This window comes from Mixophyes fleayi, chromosome 1, assembly GCF_038048845.1.
Source record: "Mixophyes fleayi isolate aMixFle1 chromosome 1, aMixFle1.hap1, whole genome shotgun sequence".
Taxonomy (NCBI): Eukaryota; Metazoa; Chordata; class Amphibia; order Anura; family Limnodynastidae; genus Mixophyes; species Mixophyes fleayi.
In genome coordinates this window covers 225,194,867-225,213,526 of record NC_134402.1, presented here as the reverse complement: position 1 = coordinate 225,213,526, position 18,660 = coordinate 225,194,867, and the positions used below count along the sequence as shown (strand labels likewise).

The window sequence follows — 18,660 nt, the reverse complement described above, 5'->3', positions numbered from 1 at the left end:
CTATATTTTTATATAGAAATATTTTATATGTTATATTTTGCTAGTTAGGCTTTGCTAGGATTTGTGGATATTTTGATAGGATGTTTTTTTTGTTTTTTTTAGAGGTTAAGAGGGATCTAGGTATGTCTTAATTAGAATGGGTATAAAGGGTCGGAAGGGAAAAGTTGTCATGTTAGTTTTAGGTCGCTATATCATGTGTTCTCCTCTACTTAATCAAGTTGAACTGTTTTTTTATACATACTCCAGAATAATATGTTGCTGCTGTACTATACTGGTTGCTGCACAGGGCTGCTTGAAGGTGAATATCCCTGGTCCAGACTTTCCTTGTATGTGGTCCTGCCATGCGTCCCATCCAGATGATAGACTACTATGGCCACCCTGTCTGTGTAAACCTGCCCGGGGAGAACTCCGTCTGTGCGCCTGGAATGTTAGGGGCTTAAATAATAAAATTAAGCGTTCAGCCGGCAGCGGACTGGTGACTGTATCTTTGTTGAAGCCCAATGGACAAGTGCTGACAGCTACAGAAAGTCTGTGTCGACTACGCTGTCGGGTGGCACTGGCTGACATTGCTTTTACAGGCGGAGGGAACATTGTTGTGGCCACCTGTGATGGGAGCAGCACATCACCAGTTCAGTTCTATAAAGTTTGTGTGTCTGTTTTGAATGAAAAATGCAAAATTGACACAGAGATATTACTTTCACTCTTCATGCGTTGCACCACAGATCCTGCACGTAAGGACAAGTTTCCTGCTGTGACACACCTCAAGTTCCTTGCCCGTGTCAGAGATGACCTAAACGGGTCCTTTCTCCTGAACTCCAGCTGCTATACCTTGTGGGTATCGATCGATAGAGAGACAGACAAAGTTCAGATGTTGGGCTGAAAATGTATCTGGTTCTGACCAGCCCTAAGTCAGAGTAGTTTTATTTATACATAGTTTCACAGAAAAAGAGAGATAAGGAATGCAAGGTTTCTCAAGGCAACTTGTCCATGTCAGCAGTTTGTGGGCATGATGTAGAGCAGATGTCTTATCACAGTCACGTAGGCCTCAAGTGGGGGTCGTGGGCTCCTGGTACCAAACTTGCTGGATGTGCACATTCTTGAGAAGAGACATGTTGAAGAAAAGATAAGAATGTGAGGCAAAGTTCGTAGAGAAAAGACTATTCTTTCATCAGTAATTATACAAAATGCATTACTTTAAGAAGTTCATAAAATGTATATCTCTCACATAAACCCCTCTTTTTATCATTTTTATAATTGCCCTGCCTATCCTTTTGGTGTGCATGAAGCACTCCTGCACCCGACCTACTTCATTCAATTCAATGGAACCTCTGATAGGCCCTTAGAGAATGGTAAAGATACATTCAATCAGGTCTATGGTTCATGTACACCTAATTCTTAAAAATAATAAAAAAGAAAATGGGAAAGACTGAGGGGGGGGGAGAGTACAAAAGAGCCTTAAAGCTCAGAGAGGACAAGATAAACCTCTGATACCGGTTTGGGCTTTACATGTCTTTTAAAAGACTTTTTATTCAGCGTGAGATCATTTTTGCACCTTTTCAAACAGCATTGGAAAAAACATAAGCTTAGTTTAAAAATGACATATAGCAACAACAATAAAGCGAATATCTTAGCTATCCATATTAAATCCATGCGAAAATACCTTTGCCCCAATTGCTAGGATTTAACCATGAGAAGGCTGATGTCCACCAGCCATCATTAACCGTATCAGGGTCAAAATTCTCTTTCCTGAAATTCTCCTTCATTTCTTTGGCTTCTGTCATGTACCTGTCTATTACTTCTTCTGGATTATCAGTGTCATTTGTTACAAAGTTACAACAATGTATTCCGTATTCTGTTTCTAGGGTCAAACAGTACCCTCCTGACTGAGCAGTGATGTAGTCTAATACAAGTTGATGTTGTATTAACTGGGTTTTCATCGCCTGCAGTTCCTTTCCAACATACCTAAAGGATTTGTCATAAATTTCTGTTATGTTATCTAAAAGTCCTGCAACCTTTAATATCATATTATAGTTCGCCATGTACCCCCATGTCCCTATTGAAACGATGTTGCCAAATCCAATGCCCACATTGTGCCCTTTGGACTTTGCTATGAGAGGGATATGTTCAGTATCTATTGTCTTAATTTCCCTTTACTCAAGCCTATGGTCCTTTTTATTCCTGAATACTCCTTTGAGGTCATCATGGGTCATGACATAGAATTCAGGAACCAATCTGGCCAAGTAGCATACCCCTATTGAATTTGGGGGGAGCCACCTGTAGGCATTGCGTCCACACACATAATAAACATCATCTGGTAAAAGGTAGGGGATATCATAAAACAGGCAATATGTAGATACCTGTTGTCCTAAGTGACATGAAGTGTCATTTTCTGCTCTGTCATTGTCAAAGGCAGGCAGTGTGCCGTTCCAGGTGAGATTATATCTATCATATTGACATTTTATACACTCCTGGCTCTTTGAAAAAATAGTACCTTTTTCGGTTTTCATCTTCACTGTTTGGTTGCATTCAGAATTACAGTGTGATAAATAAGGTTGGGTGAAATTCACTATAACTTGACAGCGTGATTTAGGGACGGACCCTAAAGGGAAACTCTTATTTTGGTAACTAATGCGTATTTGGCCATATGGGGTCCATATTGACTCATTTATAGCCCTATTGGATTCTATTCCCTTATTGAAACAATATTTTGGTCTGACTCCATTCGTGTTTAGTTTTACTACTGGGTATCTGGTGGTTTTATACTTGTGGCTGACCATGCGTCCACATGAGAAATCTCCCTCTCTTATTTTAGTCAGCTCTTCACTACTCAAAGGTATGGGAACCAGGGCTATATTTTTACTGATGGTAGGAGTACGAGAACATACCCAGCAGTTGCTGGTATTGGTTATTTGACTGATGGCTTTGTGCAAGTGTGCTATAACATTCTCTGGCTCTTCTAAGCTAGAAAAGGTTGTAGGAAAACATAGAAAAAGAACAATTTTTTAAAGGACCTTACTCCCCTTCATGGTTTTTCCTGGGTCACCGTAGCCTTTTTGCAGTGACTGGTGTGGATCCAAGGATCCTTTCCTTCAGGTTTCACAGAAGTGGGTGTAGTCAACAGAACTTGATATGGCCCCTCAAATCGTGGTTCCAGAGACCTCCTCACGTGTCTTTTTACGAAGACGTAATCTCCTGGCACCAGGGCATGTGTTCCAGTGCAATCCTCTGGATCTGGGATTGAAGAGAAAACTCAAGAATGTATGTTAGTGAGGGACTTCTGTAGTTCTTTCACATAACTAGTCAGTTCACCTTGGTGTTTCACTAAAGATTGTGGAAAATAACACCCTGTCTTTGGCGGCCCCCCAAACAGTATTTCATAGGGGCTCAGCTTGTGTTTCTTATTAGGTGTTGTCCTGACTGAGTATAGGGCGAGGGGAAGGCATTGCAGCCAGTGTCATCCCTGTGCTTTTCATGGCTTTCTGTATTTTGAGCTTGAGAGTGCCATTTAGCCTTTCTACCTTGCTACTTCTCTGCGGGTGGTAGGGGGTATGGAATGCTTGAGCAATCCCCAAGTCTGACATGATAGATGTCATCACTTCTCCTGTAAAAGTAGTACCTCTGTCTGATTCAATCACCTCTGGAACCCCGTATCTACATACTACCTCAGATAGCAGCTTCTTGGCTGTATTTTTCGCTGTGGCTTTGGATACCGCCTACGCTTCCGAAGAGACTGGAGAATAGATCAGTAGCTACTAGGACATATTCATATATTCCACATTTGGGTAGCTGAATGTAATCTATCTGTATGCGCTGAAAGGGGTAGAGGGGTTTAGGTGTCACCCTGGGAGGTACTGTTACTGTGTGACCAGGGTTGTGTGTGTGTTACAGATGGCGCAGGCCTTTACCAGATTACTGGCAGCTGTGCTGAAGCCTGGCGCGATCCAGTGTCTGAATACAGAGTTAATTATTGCGTCTTTTGAAACATGGGAAGGCCCATGCACTAGAGCAGCCAGTGTAGAAAAAAGGACTCTAGGGAGACAGTGTCTGTCTGTTGTGGCCCATATGCCCTCTATGTGTTCCGCCCCCCTCTTTTTCCACTCCTCTCTTTCAGATACTGCTGCTTGCTTTTGTAGGATTTTTAGCATTTCCAGATCTATAGGGAGGGTGGGGGGTGTTGTGGACACTAAATAGTGTTGTACTAGCGGTAAGTCTGCTGCAGCTTTTGCAGCCTGGTCTGCTAGTCTGTTCCCTCTTACTTCCATAGTCTGCTCTCTGGTGTGTGCTTTTACCTTTATGACTGCCACTTCCTTGGGCAGTTCTAATGCAGCAAACAACCTCAAAATGATTTCTGCATTTTTAATGGGTTTACCGTTAGAGGCCATAAAGCGTCTGTTCTTCCAAATACTTTGATAGTCATGTGCAACCCCAAAGGCATATCTGGAGTCAGTGTAAATGTTAGCTGTTCTCCCTTCTGCATACTGACATGCACTTATAAGTGCTTCTAATTCAGCTTGTTGTGCAGATTGACTTGGTGGGAGGGGTTGCTGGAGTACAATATCTGTTTCTGTTGTAACTGCATAACCTGTTTTGGGAGAGCCCTCCTCATAGTACCTAGACCCATCTACAAACAGGAGTAAATCAGGGTTGCTAAGAGGTGTCTCTTTAACATCCCCGGGAGGTTTAGTTTCCAGATCCATTAAGGCTAGACAGTCATGATCACAGAAAATTTTTTAGTTGTGTTTCCTGCTTTGTCACAGTCTCAACACTCTCTATATTGTCTGTGTCTTCAGCATCACTTTCTATACTGTCTGCGTCTGCAGCGTCTATAGTGTTACTGTCTGTGTCTTCAGTGTTTGCAGCATTTATACTGTTACTCCCCTCTTTTATATCCATGCAACTTGGGAACAATGTTGCTGGATTTAAAACTGTGCATCTTTTTAGTGTAACATTTGAGGGTGTCAGTAGTGCTACTTCATATTTAGTTAATCTAGCCACTGAGATGTGTTTTGTTCTGGCTTGATTTAGTATTTCCATGACTGAGTGTGGTACCTGAATGGTGAGAGGGTGATCCAGCACTATGTCTGCAACTTTTTGTAGCAATAAAGCGGCTGCTGCTACTGCTTTTATACATGTTGGGGCTCCCACTATGACAGAATCTAGCTTCTGGGAGTAGTACCCCAATGGTCTTTGTCTGCTCCCATGTTCTTGTGTTAGTACGCCATGAGCGTGCCCTTCTTGTTCATGGCAGAACAAGTTAAACGGGAGTTCATAGTTAGGGAGCCCAAGGGCTGGGGCGCTTGTGATTAAATCTTTGATCAGCTCAAAAGCTGCTTTTTGTTCAGCTGTTGACCAAAACATATTGCAACTTCTATTCATTGGAAGTTGGATCAATGCAATCTGGATTGCCTAAATGGTCTTTTTTTGCTGGAGATCTGTGAAGAAAAAAACCTTTGCATAAAGATTAACATTTATTCACTAGTAATTACAGTAACTGTTATTAATTCACGTTGAACAGCTGCTAATACGACACTTGCTTAAAAGTTTCTCTTTGTAGCTTTAACTGTGACGCTATGCCTTCCATGCAATGAAAAACTGATTTCCTCAAAAAGGCAGTCCCCAATATCACAAACAGGGAGTGTCAAAGTGACGAGACCTGGGCGAGTGTTCAAAGCCACTCCTTTCTCATAATCTCTTTGTAAACCAAATATTCACACATATTTCCAGATTCTGTGATTTCCATGTTTACAGTACAAATATATATTCACAATTCTCGCTCACAGACAACATTTTATCTCGTAACAATTCTTTATGGGCATAACAAACCCTCCTGATTTCTGAGAACATTTATCAGCGCCATTTTACACAGATAAAAACAGCTTGTAATATCTCTCCATGTAAAGCTCACTCCCACAATTCTCAACTTCATTAAAGAGAAAGCTATTTTTCTAAAAAAAAAATAAAAAAAAAATTACTTTGTTCAAATATAGAAACGGCTTGTTGGACCCCAGCCAACTTTGTTCTGAAACCAGTAATAGTGATAATGTACATTATTTACAGTCTTGTGACGGACCAAAGACTTTAAAACTTCTTTTGCATCTCTTCAAAAACATTACATTTACAACTGTACAGCTTTTTCAACCTTGAAACATGTCTCTTGTAAAACGGTCAAGACAGACAAACACGGATCTCCCTCACACACAGTAAGACGGAGATAAAACTCACATACAGAGAAAGAAAAATTAACTGCTATCTTCCAGCCTACTGCTGTGGAACTACAAGTCCCAGCATTAGACTAAATACACATTAGCTTCAACATGCTAATATCAATCAGCACTCAGGACATATTTTCCTATTGAAAAATAGAAACATACTTGGAAGAACCATTTTATCAATGTTACATACATTGTCAGATAACAAAAAAACACAGAGTGCTTCTTATCTCAACACACTGAAATCTTTTACACAGAATAAGGGAGGGGCACATCTCACTCTTCAGCTGCGCAGCATTTAAACATACATTTTTAGTACACAACCTACTTGATTCATTGTTTTAGTCATTATATCATTTAGCTTGTGATACATTTTCTATTTCATCAGTGTCACTTAAATTTGTTAACTGTAACATATCACAGCAATCATTGTCATTCTCTAATTCTTCTGACATTTTACACCATGCAACACATCTGTCAAAATAACCTTTTTCTTTCAGTGCTTTCTCATCGTCTTTAATTAGTTGTTTCAAAAATGGAACTTTTAATGTACCGTTCTCAGACACCCCTGCAGCTTTGAACAGTTTTCTCATCCCTTTTATGAAATCCTTGCCTTTATGCTTTCGCATATACTTTATGGGGTCTAGATCCCCGTACTTTTCGGATTTCTCTCCTGTCTTGGACCCTTTATTTCCCACACTGGGATTACCTTATGGTCCAATATATTTTGAATGAGAAAACTTTTATTTGTTCCTGTCTTGCTTTACAACAAGGTTGCAGCTGGTCTGCCTTTCTGAATGTTCCTGACTACTTTTACTAAAATCCAACAAAAAACACAATCAAGTATACAATCAAGATTATTTGCAGGGTCAACTGTGTGATCTGACTGAGTCCTGTGGTGTTATTCATGTGCATAGATGTATCAGGTGTATGGCATAGAGAAGACAATATATCAATACATGTAACAATACAAGACAGATTACACACAAGTACCTTGATACTCTTAATAGTATCTGTTGCCAGAGTTCAGGGATCTCCGTCAATCAGACTGCAGTACCCTCGAGCTGGGATAATTCCCCCTCCACAGAGACAGCTCTAAGAGCAAAAATAAAGCTTTTTGCTCACCAGCTGGATTAACGTCTGTCTGTCTGGAAAGGGAGAACCCCGTTGTCGGGAGGTCTGATGTATTGGAGATCCCGGCGGCGAGCCCCCACTGAAACTATCAGAGATGACCTAAACGGGTCCTTTCTCCTGAACTCCAGCTGCTATACCTTGTGGGTATCGATCGATAGAGAGACAGACAAAGTTCAGATGTTGGGCTGAAAATGTATCTGGTTCTGACCAGCCCTAAGTCAGAGTAGTTTTATTTATACATAGTTTCACAGAAAAAGAGAGATAAGGAATGCAAGGTTTCTCAAGGCAACTTGTCCATGTCAGCAGTTTGTGGGCATGATGTAGAGCAGATGTCTTATCACAGTCACGTAGGCCTCAAGTGGGGGTCGTGGGCTCCTGGTACCAAACTTGCTGGATGTGCACATTCTTGAGAAGAGACATGTTGAAGAAAAGATAAGAATGTGAGGCAAAGTTCGTAGAGAAAAGACTATTCTTTCATCAGTAATTATACAAAATGCATTACTTTAAGAAGTTCATAAAATGTATATCTCTCACACCCGAAACATGTCTGAGCAGGTAATGGGGAAATCTGGGTGTGCAATTGTATGGTATAGTGTAGTGGGAGCTACACTATACCATAATCCATTGACTTTATTAAAACAATTCACAATAGCAACAGTGTTGCATGTTTAAAATTATTTATAATTTCTGTACCAAATTTGTTGTATATGGGGGGGGGGGGTTAACCCTGTGTGTTCTCCACATGTTCTTGTGCCATGTGCAGTTAAGTTTAATAGAGAGTACAGTGGTAAAACCCTTCTGTTTTGGTTAGGTGCTCCTTTGTGCCTCTAATCAGAGTTCAAGTGTGGCAGAATGTTGGTCCCTGCGGAAGGAGGGGCTTCCCCTTAATAACATCTTCCAACAGCTATCCCCCGGAGGTACGTACTAGCACCATTAACCTGCTGTAGTGTTAGCATAATATGCATTTCTGCATTGTGTGCTATGCTGCCTAAACTATTCCTTTGTCTTCTGTAACTAAACCTCTCTTTTACAGTAAGTGATAAGCAGCCAATGATACTGAAGTGGCGTATCTTGTCGGCTACCAACGAACTAGAGCGTGTGTCTGCAGTGGCACTGCCCAAACTGCCAATTTCTCTCACCAACACAGACATCAAAGTTGCAAATGATACTAAGTTCTGTCCTGGTCTAGGTACGCTATTTCTTGCTAGTTTTCACCATTCTTCAAATGGCTTTATTTATAGATTTAGATAGACATAGATACTAAAAGGCATACCCTGGTCAGTAAGGATTTCTTTCGGTATCCCGACTCTGCTAAAGACCTGTACGAGTTCCCTAGAAATAGCCTTGTTGATGTATTGCATAATGGGATCGCCTCTGGGTATCTTGTAGCATAATCTAATATTACCAGAATATTTTGATGCCCTCGGGCAGACTTTAGTAAAGGACCTACCAAATCCATAGCTATCCTCTCAAATGGTACTTCAATAATGGGTAACGGGACAAGCGGACTTTTAAAGTGTGGCCTAGGAGCATGGTATTGACACTCTGGGCAGGATGTGCAATAATCAGATACATCTTTATGGATCCCTGGCCAGAAAAACAGCTGCAATATTCTCTCTGATGTTTTTTCTACCCCAAGATGCCCTGCAGTTATGTGACCATGAGCCAAGTCCAAGACCGTTCTCCTATAAGCCTTAGGTACAATTAGCTGCTCCACAATATCCTCACCTTTTTTTGACATTTGATACATTAACCCTTGATTCATTGCCATATAAGGGTACGACAATCTACTATCGAGCTCTAGGGGTTCTCCATCAACCACTTTGACATTTCCCCTAGCTTTTAACAGAGTGGGGTCCTTTAACTGCTCTGAGGCAAATATATCATTTCTCAGTTCCAGATCAGACATACCATCAGCTGGCTCCACAACATTTCCCCCTTCAGTAGGAGGTACATTCTCCTGTTCACCATTACTGCCCTCGTCACTTTCTGTCTCACCAAGCATATTTGAAAAAGGAAATGTTTCAGATTCTGGGAACACTTCCACCCTTACCGCATTTGTAACATTATTTACTGTGTCTGGGCTATTTTCTTGTGTAACCACCTGGGTTCCGCACAGCTTCCAAAAGTGAGAGAAATCTCGCCCCAGTATTACATCAAACCCTAAACGAGGAATTAATCCCACAGTAAATATCACTGAACCAAACTGTGTTACTATGTTCACTGCAGTGGTGGCATAATGCCGTGTGTCCCCATGTATACAAGTTACCCCAACACTTTCCCCTAGATGCTTTACTGGGCTCACCAACTCGGCTTTCACAAGTGTCACCATGCTACCGGAATCTAGTAGAGCATTAACACTTTTGCCTTCTATGGTAACTACACACATCTGTCTGTCAGATTCAGGGTGTCGGTCTGCAGCGTAGGCCCACTGGGTGAAGAAAGACATTCTGCGCTGTACACAAGCAGTATCACATTGCATAGGCTCAGAGGTAAGTGAACAGTTAGCAGCAATATGGCCTAATTCACCACATCTGAAACATCTTATCATATTTCTATCAAGGCCTATACGAGGCTGGGACCTTCTTGGCATGACTGGCCAATCTCCAGGTTCCCGACCCTCAGTCTCTGGATGTTTTAGTTCATTCCACCGCCTAGCACCTTTTCCCCCTGGAACAGTCTTACCAGAAGTCACTGAAGATTGGCGTAGTGGAACTAGGGGCCGGCGGGGTACACTCGCTTGTTCCTCAGTCGCCAGATACCTCTCGACCATCTCCACAAGCTGGTCTGCCTTTTTGGGGTCTCCATGACTTACCCACTTGCGCAGAGTTGCAGGCAGTGCCCTTAGTGATCCATCACGATCCTTTCCACAATTTGGGGGCCTGTCAAAGTCTCTGGTTGTAACCACTTTTTTTGTAAGGTGGATTAGGTCATGCATCTGTGAGCGGGGAGGTTTATCCTCCTGGTATCCACAACAATGTACTCTTTGAGCACGGACAGACATTGTAACACCTAAACGGGTCAAAATTTCCGCCTTCAGTTTATCATAGTCCCTGGCATCAGTAACGCTGAGATCATAGTATGCCTTTTGTGACTCCCCAGATAGGAAGGTGCGAGCAGGCCAGCCCACTGAACTTTAGGCCAATTTTCTCTTTCAGCTGTCCTCTCGAACGTTGTTAAATAGGCCTCTACATCATCTCCCTTGGTCATCTTCTGAAGAAAATGACTAGCTGAAATAGAGCTGGAGCTACTTGTGACTTCCGGGGAATCCTTGCCAAGCCGGTTTTGTTGACTCAGGGACTCCTCAATGGCTTGAAATCGCCTGTTGGTCTCTTCATTGGCTATCTTCTGTAGCCTGTTAGTTTCTTGCTGAGCTGCAATAGCTGTCTGCTATACCCTGGTAGCTTCCTGCTGAACTGCAGTAATTACCCTGGTAGCTTCCTGCTGAGCTGCGATAATTACCCTGTTAGTATCCTGCTGAGCTGCAGTAGCTTCCTGCTGAGCTGCGATAATTACCCTGTTAGTTTCCTGCTGAGCTGCAGTAGCTTGTACCAACGCTTTAAACATATCTTCCATGTTGGCTCCCGATGCAGGAAAAGGGCAGAATGTAGCCCTCTTAATAAGCTGGCGATTTCCCGGGTTAGGTTTCATAAGACTTGGTCATATAGCGTACTTTCCCAAAATTGGGTGCCTGTCTCTTTAAATTTTCACAGAGTCTCTTTTTGGTTGACACACTAGGCTTCTGCTTCTTCTCGCCCACTGTAGCTGAAGTAGCCAATTTAACTTTATACGAACAAAGCACTTTCTTTGTAGAAGGGCACCTTACTTGACTTATGATGTGTGGCATTACAACACCCAGCATATATCACAAACTTTTCCTTTGCAGAGCAAAAGTTATTTTTCTTCTCTTTTAACTTCTGCTCAATGGTTTTGCAAACACATTTGCACACTTTTGTTGTTTCAACACAAAAAACATCCGCTTTATACTGAAAAGGATTTTCAATAAATTTCTCTGTTTAAGGTCTCTTGCTTTTGGTTTATGCACAGAAGCAGGCCACACCCATTTTTTTGCTTTGCAGACACACACTAATACTTGGGTTTTTTCAGTCTTAATGAACACACCTGCTTTCCATCAATTAACACAACTTAGTCTTTCCATTGCAGAAAACATTTTTGTCTGTGCCAACAATGTGCTCATTTATCTGAGACTTCATAAACAAATTTGTATTGACTCTGCTTTAGAGCAATTAACAAACACAGTCCATGAAACACTTGATTCCTTTGCCTCTCACTGGTCTTTGCATACACTTCTGTTTTCCCAACACAAATGGCCAGTTTTCACAGACAACTTTTAACTATTTTCAAATCATCAAATATGCAGCAAATCTGTATCCACGTGGTTTTCTGAATCCACTGTTGCTGTGCATAAACAAACCAATATATAGCTGATTTTCTCCACATGACAAGACATGCATGTATTTCCCAACAGTGTTTGTCCCCGTTAAACTTTCCAAGCACACACACAGAGCTGGTTTCTGTAAGTATCTCCAAGACTGCTGCTATTCTTGATCTGCGCAGATCTTTGCAAGTCAATTCTCCACCATATGTAGTATAATCAGGGGAACAGGTATCATCTCCTGGGTGAACAGCAGCAGTAAGACACACGAGTCCAGAAGTTTCTGAATAACAGCCACAGCCAGTTTATTTACCAGCTTGAAAATAGGAACAAAACACAAATAAAATCCTAGCCGTCAGGCTTCTAGCTAATACATTTATGGAGGCCCTCTCTCATGTGTAGGACCTTATGTCCCACACATACACCAAACCATATGTAATTGAGCTCACTGCAGCAGAGTGTCTCAGGAGGCAGCTCACCTCTCCCAGGTCTGAGACCCTGGCTGTATATCACAGCTGCCTTATCACAGGCACCACTCAGGTGCATCTCTTGATTTGTCTGTTTAACCCACAAATGACAGGAACCTGGGACTTATGTACCTGCCATTTATCACTAGCCCAGAGTTTCTGTCACAATATATATACATATATATATATACACAAGTTAACCCGTGCATGATACTCATGCATTCTAGTCAAATCAAGCTATTTAAGGTGTTTAAAAGGTTCTTGTCATGCATTTGAGCCATAGCCCAGGCCTCAACCACCAACCACTCCCCACTGTCACCCCCGGCAACCACCAACCACTCCCAACTGTCACTTCTCCTTCAAGAAATATATATATATATTTTTTAAATCTTTATAAACACTTTTAACAATTAACAAATTAAATTAACAAATTAAAAACATCTTAGTATACCAAATTTCAGCCCTTTCTGAATTTTTTTTTCCACACACACTAAGAATTTAGTAGGTCAGTGTATAACTCCGCCCAGCAGGTGGCGCTGCAGCTTGGTTTTATTTTTTCCACACACAGACAGACTAACACACGCCACTAGACATTTATATTATAGATATATATATATATACATATATATATATATATATATATATATATATATATATATATATATATATATATATACATATATTTATATATATATATATATATATATATATATATACAGAGGGAGAGAGAGAGACATATATTGTATATATTTGATTTTTTTCCTCCAAATGCACTGTTTATGAAAAACATAGTTTCCTTAGCTATCTGTACATTTGTATATTTATTGTAATCAACCCATTTTAAGTTAACCCTGACGGCACTTACATGAAAAGTAACTTGAAATCCCATATGCCTTAAAGGCAGAATAATCCTTGGTTTCTGGAGTATGAGGATCGATGTCATCTTTCTTCTGGGGAGCAACCTCGGCCTTTTCCATCCATACAACCCCATTGCAGATGACAATATTGTGCAATATAACATGCAGAGCTACGATGTCGCACACAGATAAGGGCTATACCAGACCGGTTGATGCAATGGAATCTGGCTTTTAAAAGCACAAATGTCCATTCTATAGCCGATCTGGTTGAGGTATGCATGACATTGTATGCGACCTCTGAGTGTGGATTTGAAATGGGAGTAAGGAGCCAAGGGTGGAATCAGGGTTTTATATGTACAATCTACTGCCCCTAGAATGTGCAGAAAGCTGGCTATGGGCACAAAGGACTCCTCATCAAGTGACAGAGGGATGAACTAATGGATGAGTAACAGGAAAGCCTGCAGCACCACCTTCAGCACACGACTAACGGTGAGCTGGGACAATCCTGCCGCAACACCCACTGTGGACTGGTATGAGCCAGATGCACAGAAGTGTAACCGTCAAGAGTTTGGTCAGCTGTAGGAATGTTATGCAGAGGTTATTGGTCATGATGACATGAGGAGAAGCCAATAGCGATGAATCATCACAGCAACTGACATCCCAAAGAGGGCAACACGTGGCCTGAAGACACGCTCCCTGGGCCGATGTTTCTGTATTTAATTTAAAAAAAAAAAAGCTATTCAGTATAATAAAGTGTGTAAGGATAGTGTTTTTAAAGAAATATTCCAATTAGAAAGAAAACCGCTATGCTGATGTATGCAAATATGTATATCTATTTCTAAACATACATAACAATGCTAATGTGTGTAACTATGTATAAAGCAGCATAAAAGTGTAAAAAAAATAATAGCAATGCTAGTGTATGCCACTACGAATATATATGTAAATAACAATATATGTAAATGCTTTCAAAGGATGAGAAGGAAAATGTAAGACATCCACACATGCTAATGTATGCAATGCTTTTTTAATAAAATAAAAATTGTTTTGTTACTACTGAGATGCGTATGTGAAAGTTTCACCTACCTTTTTAACACGCAATGTTTTATTTTTTAAATGAAATAGCACAATGGCATCCCCTTACAATGGTCTTATATAGTGTTTGATGAGATAAGTGGTGTCAGGTGTGCAGGTGAACTGATAATCATTACATTAGAATATGATTGGCAATGCCATGTTTGCTCATCACTATCAGGCTGAGAGCAGGAGGGCACAGGGAGAGAAAGGAGGACACACCGGTGAGAGAGTCTGCTGGAAGAAGAGGGTAAGAAGAGACACAGAGGGGTATATCACTGCCCAGCCTGGCACACATTAATGCTATATACTGAGGTGGATGGGGGCTGCCGGGGTAAAGTAATGCTGGAGCTATAATGCCAGCTACAGATAGAGGAGGGAGTGCAGGGTAACCTGAGGAGGGGATGGGCTGCATTGTATCCTGGGAAAAGTATCCAAGCCACATTACAAAGGGTTAAACTTGCTTTTTTGGGTGTTATTACATTGCATTTCTAAACCATGCACAGTGCCTGTGGGAAACTATTGGAGGATGAATACACAGAGTCTGTATGGACCAGTCACAAACCTGTATTCCATTGCTCTATCCCTGTAGTGTTAATGAGGGTATCACTGCTTTTGGGCATAGGCAGAGATTGCATTATTACAGGTAACAGGTAAAAGTTATCTTTACGTTATGTTAACGTTACTGTTCGCTGGCACATCAACTCATGCACTGTGGAGGGTGCATAAGGCTTCATACTCACTAGCGTTGGCGTGATGCTGTTTTTTTCAAAATCTGTTTGTTTTCAACAACAACATGAGATATGAGGGTACAGAAGAGAAATCGGAATCATTTATACAGTACATATAGGGATCATACAGGCCAGCAGAATAAGAATTATGCTGTTTTTATGGAAGTGTAGTACATGTAAACAGATGTGAAAATAAAAAACATACTAGTAGGTTAATTGGCTGCTATAAAATTGACCCTAGTCTCTCTGTCTGTGTTTATGTTAGGGAATTTAGATTGTAAGCTCCCATGGGGCAGGGACTATGAGTGAGTTCTGTGTACAGCGCTGCGGAATAAGTAGCGCTATATATATAGCTGATGATGATGATCCGTCAGTTACACCTACCATGGAAAAGGTACAAACCTTACATCTGTAAGAAGCGTACTTATGACAATAGCAGGACTTGAATCTGTCGCAACTGCGTGGGAATGCCCTTATTGTTCCCTCCCCATCATTCTGCCCTTCAAGATGTAAGCAGTCGTAATGTCATTTGCCTTAGGATATGAGTTTTATGCAATTGTGTTTAGTGGCGTAAGTCCCATTTTAGCACATGCGCAGAGCTATTTCACACAAGGTGGGGCACGCAAATGAACTTAAGTCCAAACATGGATCAGGCCCTATGTGAGGAATTTAGGGAGAACCTCTGTCTCATTTCGGACTGATATCTTAGAGAGAAGACTTCTGGGGGAATATGTATCAAATCTTCTAAAAAGCAAAAGTGGTGGTGTTGCCCATAGCAACCTTTCAGAGTCTAGCTATCATTTGTATAGTACATTCTAGAGCATGACAGCTAGAATCTGATTGGTTGCTATAGGCAACACTTCCAATTTTCCTCTTTAGAAAGTTTGATCCATTTTCCGCCTTGACGTCAATTCCTTATGATCCCAGTGTGGCCACGCTTTCTTTGTCTAACACATTCTTATATAGATGTTATCTCAAAGGTGGCTCCCTTGACCGTGACCATAAAAGGTAATAATACTTTCTTTACCTTGTTTTACTTATAAACTCTGTGCCATAATGCTGTCCTTCTGAATCAAACAAGGCGACTCGTATATATTTATGGGGGAGGAAGGGCTTAAAAAACATTCCCCCGGAGGAAACTTCACATCCAACCCAGCAGAGGTGCTCCCCAAGACCCTTGTATATAAATATGGAATGTATATAAATAATATTTATATGTTCTATTAGTGACGTGTAACATATATGTAAAAGTTCAGATAGGCCCAAAACATGTCTTCACAATGCAATTGAAAGTCCACATTCTGAGAAACTAACAGCACAGATTTTGGACTTGGCAAACAATACATGTATAGATGGAGATATGATGGCTGATGACTTATGCTATGTGATGCAGATAGAGAACTGTAAAGTATGGTTAATTATTTTTTGGATTGAATTGGAGAAAACAAATGCACTGGTGGCAGATTTACAAACTCCTTCATTAAGACAACTGGACAACTATAGACAGCGGCATTAGTAGATATGTTAAAAATGAGAGGGCACAATGTTAAATGGTGGAATTCAAGATGGCATTGTCCTTGGAGTGAGGTAGATCTGTGCTGTAATGCTGCCCTTCTGAATCAGAGAAGGGGACTCGTAAACATTGGGATGGTGGAAAAATCATTCCCCCGGGGTGATCTTCATTCAACCCTGGGAAAAAGGGGACTGCCCGAGACTGCAGCAGAGGTGGTTTCAAGAAGGGGTGTGCTCACTCTGATGCCAGGGCAACCGGGACACCTCTCACTGCCACTGCATCTCGGCTAGTAATAGGCAGCCAGGGTATGTGGTTGTAATTAAATTAACAGGCTGATGTCATTGGACAGTGTTAGGTATTTTGGAAAGTTAATAGATGAAGGTGGCCTGCACTCATACTATAAAATATTCATACAATAGGCACACAATACATTGCCAGAGTATTCATCAGTAACCAAGAGCAAGGCTTTCATACCTAGTTTTAATTATATGCTCTGTGCCATAATACGGCTCTTCTGAATCAAACAAATGGACTTGTAAATATTCCCCCGGGGTAAACTTTGTCCAACCCCGGGGTCAAGGGGACTGTCTGAGATTTGCAGTAGAGGCGGTCCCCAAGAAGAGGTGTACTCACTCTGAAACCAGGGCAACCGGGGCGACTCACACTGCCACTGCGTTTCAGCTGTAATTAAATTATTGCCTCTTGTCTGACATGGGGGTGTGCTCTTGGTTCGATTATTGCTCATAAGCTTTTACTACATTGAGTTATGTCCTGGGGCATCCGAGTATCAATTTTTCCATCAGGTGCGAAGGACTGCGATGGGCAGTCCCTTTGCACTAAGTTACGCTAACATCTGTATGGGATATTGGGAAAGTGAAGTGATTTATGCGAATACACTGTACATGGAGAAGATTGTCCTATTCAAACGGTATATAGACGACATAATAGTCATTTGGAGAGGTACTGAATTGGAATTTCATGCATTTGTTCAGGAAATTAACGTCAATGATTTTGACTTGAAATTTACATCCGTTATTAATAAAGATAGAATAGAATTTCTAGATTTAGTCTTGGATAATAATTCATTTGAAGAAAAGCATATTATTACTACTTATACTTTTTTAAAAAAAAAGTGATTAGCAACAATTATATAGATTATAAGAGCTGCCACATGAGACGATGGAAAGACAATATACCCGTCTCTCAGCTGATAAGGATTAGACGGAATTGTGAGGACATGGATACTTTTGAAATATTAATAAATTTTCAGAACGAGGTTATCCAGGAAATATCTTAACAGATAGTTTGGACAAGGTGAGACAATATGACAGGACACAACTTTTGATGTATAAAGAAAAGAATCTAGAGTCTAATTCTATTTATTTTGACTGTACTTTTACTACTACTTATAATGTAGCTAATCAACAGATTATAAAAACATTGGGCAGTTTTAAAACTAGACCCAGCATTATCTAGCGTATTACCAGCGAAACCCCGCATTATTTTTAAGAAACCAAAGACTTTGAGATCTATGTTAGCTCCTTCTTATCTTAAGGAATTATCTAGTAAAAATAAATGGCTACAGCCCACGAAAGGCTTTTTTGCATGCGGGCATTGTAAAGCATGTAAATATGTACATAGCGATCATAAATGCTTTTCTGACACGTCCAATAAAAAAGAGAGAGTGATTCAATCATTGATGAATTGTAATACCACATATGTGGTTTATTTGTTGGAATGTGGATGTGGGAAAAAATATGTGGGTAAAACTAAGAGAGCGGTTAAAATACGAGTCTTTGAACATCTACGTAATATTCAACATAAGATAGATAATCACAGCGTACCAAGACATTTTTCTTCCTATCATAGTGCTAATCCTGAATCCCTACGTTTCAAAGCAATAGAACATGCTGAAATGAATATTAGAGGAGGAGATCGATTGTTAGGATTAGCTAAAAGGGAAACCTTTTGGATTTACACGCTTAATACATTTGTGCCCTGGGGATTAAATGAAGGATGTGAAGTGACACCATTTTTATGAAATGTTAAAATATGATTTGTTTTTATATGTGGTTTGTTTCCTGTAGAAATATTTTATTGTCATAATTGTATATTTATATTGTGCATGTATACAACTAGTATGATAGTCATGCATATAGAAATCTTGACTGAAAGGTGAATATGTGCAATTACTAAGAAATATATAGAACAAGTGGAGTTTGTTCCACCTGTGAAGCAATTAATAACTCCCTAGAAATAGGTGAGCTGTGATACGGAGA

General features: G+C 40.6%; 2 long non-coding RNA genes across 3 annotated transcripts; one reads left to right on the top strand and one right to left on the bottom strand.

Moving 5' to 3' along the window:
* Positions 1-869: 869 nt before the first annotated feature.
* LOC142150796 (uncharacterized) lies at positions 870-4,733 on the bottom strand. The gene is made up of 2 exons (XR_012691099.1): positions 3,017-4,733; positions 870-1,096 (listed from the first exon to the last, which is right to left on the bottom strand). It is a non-coding gene; the product is annotated as an uncharacterized LOC142150796 (long non-coding RNA).
* Positions 4,734-7,884: 3,151 nt separating this feature from the next.
* Positions 7,885-14,017, top strand: LOC142107289 (uncharacterized). 2 transcript variants are annotated; one of them, XR_012679932.1, is made up of 4 exons: positions 7,885-7,898; positions 8,155-8,260; positions 8,377-8,532; positions 13,438-14,007. It is a non-coding gene; the product is annotated as an uncharacterized LOC142107289 (long non-coding RNA). The 2 variants fall into 2 exon arrangements; XR_012679930.1 differs by lacking the exon at positions 7,885-7,898 and having other exon boundaries at positions 8,047-8,260; positions 13,438-14,017.
* Positions 14,018-18,660: the final 4,643 nt, after the last annotated feature.